Raw genomic sequence first — 13,161 nt, forward strand, 5'->3', positions numbered from 1 at the left:
TTGTACGGTCATTTAATAAGAAAAGTTTGAAGCAGAAAATAAGGTTGTTGCAAGAATTAGATCCTTGCAGAGTGAGAGAAGTGACAGGTTTGCATGGTCATTCACTGGCTTGTCTTTCCAGGAGAGTATGCCAGAGTGTTTTTCATCATTTCAGAATGCTAGCAGTGCATCATAATAAAGTGAGGAAATTAGTTAGAATGTTGTATTATGCTAAGAGTCCAGCAATTATGCTTAAACAATTATGCGCTGCTCTTTTGCATGGTTCTGAAATAGATGTGAAGAATATATGTGAAGAAATTGAGTTTTGTTACTTTGGAAGTAAAGAGGAGAATGTTGAAATTGACCAAGAAGAAGCGGGTAATGTGGAAGATAGTGTACAGGTTTCCAGTACAGATAATTTCCAGAGGGAAATTGTCACATTTCAGGTCAAATCAAGTGAGAGGCCAAATTTCACTTGTGTGTGTTGTCGACGCACTTATTATAAGAATCAGACTAAGTTAGTGGATTTATATGCAAAAAGTGAAAGGGAAAATAATAGTGAATGGAAGGATTTTGCAACATACTTGATGGTAGAAAATTGTTTTGATTTGGGATTGGATCAACGTGTGTGTACTTATTGTTGTTGCAAATTAAATCAAAACCAGATGCCTGCTAGAGCAGTTCATAATAATCTGGAATTGGTTGAGATTCCTTCTGAATTGAAGGATTTAAATACTTATGAATCTATTTTGATTCAAAGCATCCATCCCTTTCAGGCTATTGTAAGAATGGAGCCAAAGACAGGGAAATTGCCTCCATCAGATTTACAGAGAGGATTAAAGGGAAGAGTTGTTTATTTGCCTCTAGATTTGAAGAAAAACATTAACACAATTGGAGTAGAAAAAGTGGAAGAGGAACCTCTGGTTATCTTAGTTAATGGGGTTCCGACAAAGAATAAGAAAATATGGCAAGATTTAGTAGATGTTAGGAAAGTTAAAAAGGCAACATTGTATTTGAAAAAAAATAATAAATACTATAAGAATGTATATGTTGCAGAAGAGGAAGTAAGTGAGGAAGAGGATAGCGATTTGTGTGCTGGTCAAATTGAGAAAGTAGAACCCTCTACTAGTGAAGAAATATATGAACATTATAGTGTTCATCCTTTGCATTCCAAGGAAGTCATGGGGAATGCTATTGAGTTGTTTCAAATGAAACAAGCCAAAGGGAGTCCCATTAGTGTTTGGGAGGAAAGTTTGGAAGCTCGGTGTTTCCCACAGCTTTTTCCAACAGGTCAGGGAGGAAGATATGATGAGCGACCTCATCAAATTCCTGCTTCTGAATACCGGACTTTGCGATTGTATGCAGGAGATGCTAGGTTTCGACAATGCATTCCTTATTTGTTTCATCTCCTGTTTGAAAGCGATCTGTCTGGACTGTCATATGCAGTGAACCACATCTTGAAAAGTGGTATACACATGCAAAACATCTCGGCAAGTGACTTTATGGATAAAGTCAATGTCCAAGACAGTATTTTGGATTCTCACCTGATTAATCTCATGGCGTGTCAGCGTGGTACTAATGAGTACTGGTACCGTCGTCATGGTGATTTAAAATGTATGCTGAGGAACTTAGGTACTCCCACATGGTTCCTCACTCTGAGCTGTGCCGAGTATGGCTGGGAAGACTTACTTGAATTTCTACGAGAGGCAAATGCTAACGTAGATAACATCGAATTCAAGACACCCGGAGAACTGTGCTCTTTGGATCCAGTCAATGTATGTAGGTACTTCAATCATAGATTTGAAGCTATGATGTCTTTCATCATGAATAAGAAGAATCCACCTCTTGGAGAGGTGTTGGATTTCTTCTGGAGAAAGGAGTACCAAGCAAGAGGTGCTCCTCATATACATATGTTGCTGTGGATCAAGGATGCACCTAAATTTGGAACGGATCCAGAAGACTCAGTGATGAGTTTCATCCAACAGTATTCTACGTGTGCTGTTCCAAACGCAAAGGAGAAGAAAAGCCTAAGAGAAAAAGTTCTGCGTTTCCAAAGCCATCGATGTGGAAAGTACTGCCGTCGTAAATTCCGAAACAAGGACAAGTTCTACACCAAATGTCGTTTCGGCTTTCCACGACCGGTGATTTCTAAAGGAAGAGTAAACAGTTTGATGTCTTCGCTGCGACATAATGTCATGAAGAAATCACCTAAAAACACATACAATTTGAAGAGGAACGAAGAGTCGAAGTACATCAACGACTACAACCCGGTGATTTTGTCCATGTGGAATGCTAACATGGATATACAGTTTGTGGCTGATAACTGTATGGCTTTGGCTCGGTATGTGACGTCTTACATCACCAAAAAAGAGAAGACAGAATTGAAGGATATGTGGGAGGACATTTCCCATGAAAAGAGCCTCAGCAAGAAGTTGTACAGTTTCAGTCTGAAGATGTTGTCGCAACGAGAAATTGGAGCTTACGAATGCTCTGACCGGTTGTCTTCAGCAAGTCTCTATGCCAAGTCCAGGAGTATCGTTTGGGCGAGTCTTGGTCTTGCTGCAACGCGTAATCGAGTTCTGAAACCTGTGCGGGAAATTGAGTATTTGGCGGAAAAGGAGCCAAACAGTACCGACATTTTGAAGACCAACATGTTGGATACAGATTATCCAAATAGAAGCAGTCACCTCGACAATGTTTGTCTGTATGAGGTTCTTCAAAATTACATATTCAAGAGGAACATCAAAGAAGATACTGAGAAAGGAGTGTATGCTGTAATAGGAAGTGAGGGATGTCTGGTCAAGCAAAGAAAATGCCACTTGGTAAACCATCGAAAATTGAGTGGCGAATCTCCTGAAAAAAAGGAGTTTTTCTATTTAGCACTTTTGCAACTTTTCAAGCCTTGGCGTGCAGAAGAGGAACTGCTTGGAGATTTCCTCTGTTACGAAGACTCTTTCAATGCCGCCAAGGAGACCATAGAATGTCCTGCTTTTCCCAAATATGTAGAAATGTTGAATGCGGAAATTGAGCAGGAAGCAACGATTGCAGCCGAGATTGCCAGAGACAGTTCTCAGGACAGTCAGAGTTCTGCTTCATTGAGTCAGGATCCACTAGGAGGACCTGTTATCGAAAATGAAGCTGCCACTGCCATGAATGAAGTGGAAAGAGCCATGGCACATGCTCAGGAGGATGCGGTTAACTTAGAAGAGTTGGAAAGACAACTCAACGTTGAGCAGAGGAAAATATATGACGAAGTTACCATGCAAATTGATCATGGATTAAGTCATGACAAGAAAGAGTGCTCATGTACGTTGTTGAAGCCTGTCCGACTGTACGTGAGTGGAGAAGCGGGAACTGGAAAAAGTTTCCTCATTAAAGCAATTTCATGCTATTTGCAGGAAAGGACAGAGTCATCGCTGTCTTGTGTTGTCACCGCTCCAACTGGACTGGCAGCACATAACATTAAAGGGATTACTTTACATCGTTTACTGATGCTGCCAGTGGAGCATGACAACAAATTACAATATCACAAGCTATCTGGAGATGCTTGTTTTGAAGTTTCAAGAATCTTGAGGAAAATGAAACTTCTTATCATTGACGAAGTAAGCATGGTTTCCAATGTCATGCTTGCCTTTGTGCATTTGAGAATGCAAGAAGTTCTCAAAACAGAGTATGATGTGTTATTTGGTGGCAAACACATCATTGTTTTCGGAGATCTTTTGCAGCTGACACCAGTGAAAGGGCAACCTGTGTTCAAAATGCTCACGCATGAAGATACCAGGAAGTGCCTAGGCAGCATTGGCAACGTCAATATATGGTTAAACTTCAATTATGCTGAACTGCATGAAAATATGCGTCAGGCGAAGGATGAAGTTTACAAGACTATTCTACAAGATGTTAGAATTGGAAAAGTGACCGAGCATGGGAAAGAAGCTTTACATGCACGATTACTGTCAAATTTATATCCAGAACAAGATGTTGTGCCTGAGAATATTTTTCAGAAAATTACTGATAAGAAATCTGGAATATGTTTGATGCCAACTCTTGCAGAATGTGCCAAATACAACAACAAAATGTTGCATTTAGAAAAGCAAGAGATTGTGAAACTGGAAGCTATTGACAGAGTAGAGCATATGGGATCAACAATTATTTTGTCTGAGAATCTGAAAACAAAATTGGATTCATTAGAGAAGAGTATATCTAAAACTGCAGGTTTTGAAAAGACTCTGAATGTGTGCTTGAACTGCCGTATAATTTTAAGAAGGAATTTACATGTTGAAAGAGGTCTGGTAAATGGATCAATGGGTAATGTTGTTGATTTTGTAAAATACAGAAATAGAGATGGAATTGAATTTAAAAAAATTAAATTTGATGGCATTGAGGAAGTACAGCTAATTGGTCGTTGCTCTGCTAGATTTTTGCTTGTAAAAGACTTATATGTTCGCCGTAAGCAGTTTCCTGTTTGCTTGGCATATGCGGTGACACTCCATAAATCGCAAGGTTTAAGTGTAGACTGTGCATTGGTGAATATTGGCAGTTCTGTGTTCAAGGAGGGTATGGCATATGTGGCATTGTCACGAGTTAGAACTTTATCGGGATTGTACTTGATTGAGTGTGATGTCACAAACATTTGTGCGGATCTAGATTGTGTTAAGGAATACAATAGGTTAAGAAGAGAGTATGCGCCACATTTGCCTCAGTATCCTTTGTTTGAGAAACGTGTGGTAGGCCGGAAACGAAGAAATGTGACCAATACTTGGGAGGTTGTAGCAAAAAGACGAAAAGTCGATGAACCTAAAATTACAAGCAGAAACAAAAAGGATTCTGTTGAAGATGTTGTTGGTTTTCAATTTGAAAACAGTTCTGGTGTCAACTGCTATGCTAATGTAGTGGTTAATGTTTTGTTTTCTCTAGAAAATGTAAAAGAAGAGATTGTGGTCAATTCTGATCAAAGATTTTGCAGTTTGTTAAATTCTGTGTTAGAGAAATGTAGCACTGATAGAACAAACATAGAAAGTCTGTCTGAAATTCGAAATCTGTTAGACAGATGTTCAGGCCAAACACAATTCTCTCAAAATATTCAGCAAGATTGTCAGGAGTTTTTAATGTATATGCTTGATGTATTGCATGCTGAAGGTGTAGATGTAGATCAGCTGTTTGGGCTTTCTTATCAATGGCAGCATGACTGCGAGAACTGTATGGTATCAAGTACTACTAGTGTAGACTCAGAAAGATTTATATATTTAACTTTGCCAGACAGTAAATCAGTCTCCTTTAATAAGCTAGTAAGAGCAGCTGATCACAACATGGAGTGTAGCCAATGTAAATCTGAAATGATGTCCACATTATTTATACGAACATATGGCCAGTATGTCATTTTAATGTTCCAACGATGTAGGCTTGATGGAACAAAATTGACAACTTTAATAAAAAATTTTGTAGCTTCGCAGTTGTCAATATCAGGAAGGACTTTTGTAACTGCAGCAATTATATATCATGACGGCCCTTCAATAACATCAGGACATTACACAGCTTATTTAAAGTCTAGAAATGGCTGGTCATTCTGCAACGATTCTGTTTTAATTTTCAAAAAAAAATTGCCGTATGACCTTAAAAACTCTTACCTGGTGTTTTTAAAACCAAAATTTTAGGGAAATAATCTCGGGATGTGCTCTGTGGAATTTCAAGAAGTTCTAATGGCTCCTACACAATTTGGCCTTGAGGATAAGTGTAGTTCAGAGACATAACTTCTAACCATAAGACTGGACGTCATGGAGAAATAAGTGCACTTTGAATGAGTTCAGAAAAACTATTTCTTTTTATAAGCTAATTGAAGCAGCCAATCAAAACATAGAGTAGAGGGAATGTAAGTCTGCAATGCTGTCTACTGTTTTACATTGCTTTGTGATTGAAAGTGATGTAGAGAATTAAATAATTGTACTAGTCATAGAGTTAGTGTAAGTCTGCTTCATAGTAAGCAGTATTAGTGTCATAGGAAATGTAGAACATGACTGAGCAAGAAGAGGAAGATATTACTATTCCTGGATTGTGAAAATGATCTTCAACATTTTAATTCTGAAAGTTGCAGAAATGCCAAATGACGGGATTGGCTTACAAGAAATCCAAGAGTTATAAATGGCTCTGACAAGATTTGGCCTTGTGGAAACTTGTGGTAGAGAGCAAGAAGTCATTTATTGCATGTAACATGTTTTTAAAAACGATGGAGATTTTCTTTCAGAAAGTGGCGGGCTGAAAGTAATAACAGCACAACAGAGTGTAAGCTGTTCATAGGACATCCTTTGACGTCATGGAAAGTAAGTTAACTTTAAGGAGTTCTGAATTCTGATTTGTTATGTTGTATGGGTTTTTTAAACACAATCATTTTGATTGTGTTTTTTTTCCCCGCTGTTATATGATGAATACCTTCAAGTCACTGTTTTTAGTGAATTTTGATACATTCTGAGAACAGCAAAAATAAACCATTTAACATGTATAATTAATTCTGTACTGTTTGCATTTATGATGTATATGTAGAACTGTGTAGAAGGCATGGAGAAGGTGAGGCTTCTGTAAGTGTCAAAGTTGTTGCATGCAGTGCTGCGCTTCTGCGTATTCTTTCATATGCTAGACTACATCTGCACAATGAGATACCTAAGCAAAGGAAACACAAGTGATGTGATTGTGAAATGAGCAAAATAAATTGCACGTATTTCATTTACATCACCTGTGTTTCCTATCATTACGAAGCACATTGTGTAGATCAAGTTTAGGTCTGTCCAGGGAAACATAGGAGGTTTGGACTTTGTTCAAGAGTGCAGTGGACATGACTCACTTCATTGGTAGACCTTCACATATATTATGTCCTCTATTCTATTCAACAACTCGAAATTTCATCTGCAACCCTGAGTAGGCCTCACCTCAAACAAACCTCTGGATAGGAGACATCTTATTGGCATCCTGAAGCAATCATTTAAAATTTTAGTGTCTTGCGACACTTTTCTGAGACAACAGCAATGCAAAAGATGCACCATATTTTAAGATAGGCCTCACTTCATCTGCATCAAGATACTGTTAGTTTAAAATGTATATCTTTAGGACTGTGTAGGGGGCCTGGAGAAGCAGAAGCTTCTGTAAGTGTCAAAGTTGTTGAAAAACTGTTTGTCCTTCAATCTTTTCCCTTGTCTTTTGTAATTTTTAAATACATGTTTTAATATTTTTCAAATGTTTGTTCTCTCTTTCACAGATTGAAAGTATAAAAACAAAAAGTGAGTAATTTAACGACAATTATAAGGTAAATGTTTTGTACTCTTTTCGTTACATTTCTATCACATTTAACTTCTATTAGTTCCACTGCTTCATTTCCTTAACCCTCAGTTTCCTGCCTTTGCTACTTCCCTCATTCCTTTCTCTATTACCTACTTACTCAACTCCTTACACTCTTTTTCTCAGTCCCTCTCTTCTCATAGTTCCTCACTCTTGTTCACTCACTCCGTCTCTATTACTCTTAGTTTCTTTGACTGATCACTCTATCACTATTTGTTCATAATGCTTTCTCTGTGTAGTTGAAGCACACTAAGGGGCATATTATGAACACAGCCAATAAAATTATTGCTCTTTTTATTGGCAGAAAACTGGTGCAAAAGTGGTTTTAGCGGCAGTTTTCTGCCGCAAAAGCAGCTTTAGCGACACATTTCTGCCAATAAAAGCTGCAAAACTTTTATTGCCTATGTTGATGATATGGCTCTATGTTACTTACATTTCTTTGCTATTTCAATTAATCTTTTTCTGTTATTTTTTGTTTTCTGTTTTCTATTTTTTCTCTCTGTTATTCCTCATGTTTTAATCTTATTTTGAACATTCACTCACATTCTCCAAGAAACTCTTCTTTGTTAATGTTATACTCTCTTTTTTTTTCTTTCACTTCGTTATCTATTTTGTTTTTCACAATTATACCCTCTTCCGTCTTTTCTTCGGTAAATAGATCTATTAAACAGTATCTCTTCTTTACTCCCTATAGCTGTCTTTCTTTTAACATCACTCTCTGTTTACTTTCCTTATACTTACTCTTTTTTTTTTTTTTTTTTTTTTTGGTTAGCTCCCGGTCGGCGTACCGGGAAGCTAACTGGGAAGCGAACCAAAAGAAATAGAGCTTGCCAGAGTGCTAAACATTCTAGCATTTTTTTTTGAAAGGGAAGGTAGTTCTGAAAATAACTTTTTTTTTTATATTTTTGTTGTTTTATATATTTTTTTTTTGAACATTTTTTGTTTTTTTTGTATTTTTTGAACGATTTTATATTTTTTTTGGTTTTTTTTGGGGGGGGGGGAAACAACAAAAAACAGGCATTGAAAAGGGCTCAACAGGAGCAAAAAAAAATTACTGGGGGCGGTTAGGGCAATTATGGTGTTCATACGCCAGGTTGATAGCATTTATGCTCATATTGCCACATGCTAACAACGCACGACAGTGCATACAAGTGTGGATCATGTGGCCAAAATTTTCTTGTATGTTTGGCACAGTTTCCCGTGCCTCTGCTGGTGTCAATGAAATGGATATTCTTGATCTGGCCACAGGAGTTGATCTTGGATTTTCCTGCAAATCCCGTATTTCCGCCCGGCTATAATTGAGTGGATGCTTCCTTGTCATGTGCCTGTGCATAGTATGGTTGCCATAACTATATTTCTTATCCGTCCCTCTGGATAATTTTTCTTTACAGATGAGGCAGGTGACATACCTCGCATTCACTTTTTTTTGGCCACGAGGGATCGAATAAAACTGCCAGATGAAACTGGCTTTCTTATGGGAAACCCGGGGCACTTCTTCTAAGAACTGTGGTTCTTCTCCCTCCTCTTCATCCATTTCTTCCTCTTCCTCCTCAGTGTTGGTCATCACCTGGGGAGGTGGTCCTCTCTTCCCATGAGGAGGTGGAGGTGGTGGTGGGGGTCCACCAGCTGAAGCAACTACTGAAGCCATTTCTGATATAGTAATAAAGGTCTTCCTCTCACAATGATGAAAGTCAGAGTGAGGAAAGAAGGAGGGGTTTTCATCATTTGGGAAAAACAATACTTCTCAACCAATGAAAAGTGTTATTTTTAGGTCACCTGACCTAGCCTTACATCATTATGAAACCAAAAGTGAAATGAACCAATGAAAAGTTTTATTAACAAGTCACATGACCTCTCACGCTCATGTTACGCGCTGCGGAACGCGCCCCGGTTAGCTTCCGGGTCGCTGAGCTTCGCGCCTCGGTCCGCGCCCCGGGACACTTCCAGGTGCGCTAACGCGGTACGTCACAAGACGCATTACGCGGCAACGCGATACATCGCGCTTTCGCGCCGCGGATCGCTTCCGGAGAGCTGCGTTTCGCGCCTCGGTCCGCGCCCCGGGGCACTTCCGGGTGCGCTAACGCAGTACGTCATAAGACGCATTACGCGGCAACGCGATACCGTCACTATGTTGATTTCTTACCGGTTCGCGGACCGGGTCGCGGCATCAATTTGAGCTAACGGAAAGCTTCCCGGTTCGCGGACCGGGAGCGAAACAAAAAAAATATTTTAAAAAAATTATTAATAAACATATAAAATATATTTTTGGATTTAAAGAAGAATACATTTTACAGCTATAGATATTAGCTTTTAAAAAACCAATGAAATTCACTGAAAAAACCATAGGTTATAGACCATATATAGTTAGGAATTAGCATTTACAAAACCTTGAAAATTCACTGAAAAAACCATAGGTTATACACCATATATAGTTAGGAATTAGCATTTAAAAAACCTTATTTTACTCACACAAAACCAATGAAATTCCATATATAGTTAGTTGTACTAACTATATATCGCGCACCCGCAATCCACTGCTGATCATGTCACATATTACATCATTCATGACATGGTCAGTGACATCACTGATGACATCACTGATGACATCTCAAATGACATCACTGATGACATCACTGATGACATCTCAAATGACATCACTGATGACATCACTGTTGACAACATCCAGTGACTGTATTTTTCTGTAAAGTTAAAATATGTCTTACATATTTAAGAATGAGTGGATGTATAAGTGTCTGGATGAAGGATTTAGTAGGTGCATGACTGACTGTATGAGTGAGTGGTTAAATGTGTCTCACTGAGTGCATGGGTTAGTGACTAAACTGTCTTAATTTGTGCATCATTATGTCTGTTGTTCTGTAAACTGCTGCATGTGTTGATCAGTAGCTATATGAGTAACTATATGGGTTATTGATTGGTTGCCCAAGCATTTGTATGGGAGACTGAGTGTGTATGTGGGTGGCTGGGAGGTGTATGACTCTGTGCATAGATGTATGGGTTCAAAAGTGCATGTGGAAACAGCTGTATGGGCGGTTGACTGTGTGCACGACTGTATTGGTGAGTGAATAGATATCTCAGTGCTACATGTCAAAGTAAGTACATATGTAAAATACAGTACATGTGAGAGTTGACATATATAAATAACTGTGCATAAGAGCCAGTGAATGTGTGAGTGGCTGTATGGATCATTGTGAACTTGTATCCAGGATTGTATAAGTGAGTAAATATGTTTTAGTATATGTTTGAATAAGTAAGGTGTGTATAACTGTATAGTTGTGAAAATGGAGGTGTGATTGATTCTTTGCATGACTGACTAGGCGTGTAAGTAACTCCATGGATGAGTGACAGTCTGTGAGTGTCTGTTTACACTGAGTGTATCTAAGGTTATATTAGAGTCTGAAGAGGTTCATCGTATTATCACATGAATGATGTCATCAGTGATGTGATCAGTAATGTCAAATGAGATGTCATCAGTGATGTCATCAGTGATGTCATTTGAGATGTCATCAGTGATGTCATCAGTGATGTCATTTGAGATGTCATCAGTGATGTCATCAGTGATGTCACTGACCATGTCATGGATGATGTAATATGTGACATGATCAGCAGTGGATTGCGGGTGCGCGATATATAGTTAGTACAACTAACTATATATGGAATTTCATTGGTTTTGTGTGAGTAAAATAAGGTTTTTTAAATGCTAATTCCTAACTATATATGGTGTATAACCTATGGTTTTTTCAGTGAATTTTCAAGGTTTTGTAAATGCTAATTCCTAACTATATATGGTCTATAACCTATGGTTTTTTCAGTGAATATATATATATATATATATATATATATATATATATATATATATATATATATATATATATATATATATATTACCTACTGGCGATAGCCAGTAGGTATATATAGTTAGGATCTTTTTTCCTATGGGATTTTTGAAAATTCTATGTCGAATAACTTTGGCGTTTGAGGACAGAATTGGCTGAAATTTTTAGGAAAATGGAACATTTTGTTTCTGAGCAGCCCCTTAAAATTTGGGGGGGTTTCGTCAAGGGGGGGCCGAGAAAAAAGGGGGGTCCCAAAACGTGTTTTTCCCATGCAATTTTCCATAGGGCGGTTGGCCTCACTTTTAGCCTGAACGGCTGAATGGATTTACACCAAACTTGGCAAAATTGTAGGGACTGGTAGCCCGATGTGCCTTTGCTATGTCTCAAGATATAGGCTCCAGTGGTTTTTACGAAAATTAACTTTGAAAAATATATATTGGGCTACATTGGGCTATATATATGTTGGAGCCCAAATGTAGCCCAATGTAGCCCAATGTAGCCCAAAGATGGCCACCAGAGAAAAAATAAAACAAATGTAGCCCAAATATCAGCCAGATGTAGCCAAACTATAGCCCAATGACAGAATGTCCCAGAGTGTTCTAAAGAACAACTAGAGTGCTAACAGTCCTACTTATTACAAAGGTATGGCACACCTGAAGCCATCTTGATTGGAATAAAGTGGTAACTCTTAAAACATTTAATTTAAAAAGGAACAAAATGAGGGGGTTCATTTTGCCATAGAAAGTATGATTAGCGAATATTTGACAAAATCCCGCATACCATCAGTCCGCAAAAAAAATCCCGCATGTACTATTAGGCCGCAAATTAAAATAACGAAAACTTTTAGAACGAATATGCCTTTAGCATACACTAAACAACTAAACTACCTTAAACCCTAAAACACTACCCCCAGCATGACCCTACACTACACAAACAGTACAACACTACCCTAAACCCTAAAACACTACCCCCAGCATGACCCTACACTACACAAACACTACAACACTACCCTAAACCCTAAAACACTACCCCCAGCATGACCCTACACTACGCAAACACTACAACACTACCCAAAACCCTAAAACACTACACACCAGCATGACCCTACACTACGCAAACACTACAACACTACCCTAAACCCTAAAACACTACCCCCAGCATGACCCTACACTACACAAACACTACAACACAACCCTAAACCCTAAAACACTACCCCCAGCATGACCCTACACTACGCAAACACTACAACACAACCCTAAACCCTAAAACACTACCCCCAGCATGACCCTACACTACGCAAACACTACAACACTACCCTAAACCCTAAAACCCTACCCCCAGCATGACCCTACACTACGCAAACACTACAACACTACCCAAAACCCTAAAACACTACACCCCAGCATGACCCTACACTACGCAAACACTACAACACTATCCTAAACCCTAAAACACTACCCCCAGCATGACCCTACACTACGCAAACACTACAACACTACCTAAAACCCTAAAACACTACACCCCAGCATGACCCTACACTACGCAAACACTACAACACTACCCTAAACCCTAAAACACTACCCCCAGCATGACCCTACACTACGCAAACACTACAACACTACCCTAAACCCTAAAACACTACCCCCAGCATGACCCTACACTACGCAAACACTACAACACTACCCTAAACCCTAAAACACTACCCCCAGCATGACCCTACACTACGCAAACACTACAACACTACCCTAAACCCTAAAACACTACCCCCAGCATGACCCTACACTACGCAAACACTACAACACTACCCAAAACCCTAAAACACTACCCCCAGCATGACCCTACACTACACAAACACTACAACACTACCCAAAACCCTAAAACACTACCCCCCAGCATGACCCTACACTACAACACTACCCAAAACCCTAAAACACTACCCCCAGCATGACCCTACACTACGCAAACACTACAACACTACCCAAAACCCTAAAACACTACCCCCAGC

This window comes from Lissotriton helveticus, chromosome 2_1 (assembly GCF_964261635.1).
Source record: "Lissotriton helveticus chromosome 2_1, aLisHel1.1, whole genome shotgun sequence".
In the NCBI taxonomy this organism is placed as follows: Eukaryota; Metazoa; Chordata; class Amphibia; order Caudata; family Salamandridae; genus Lissotriton; species Lissotriton helveticus.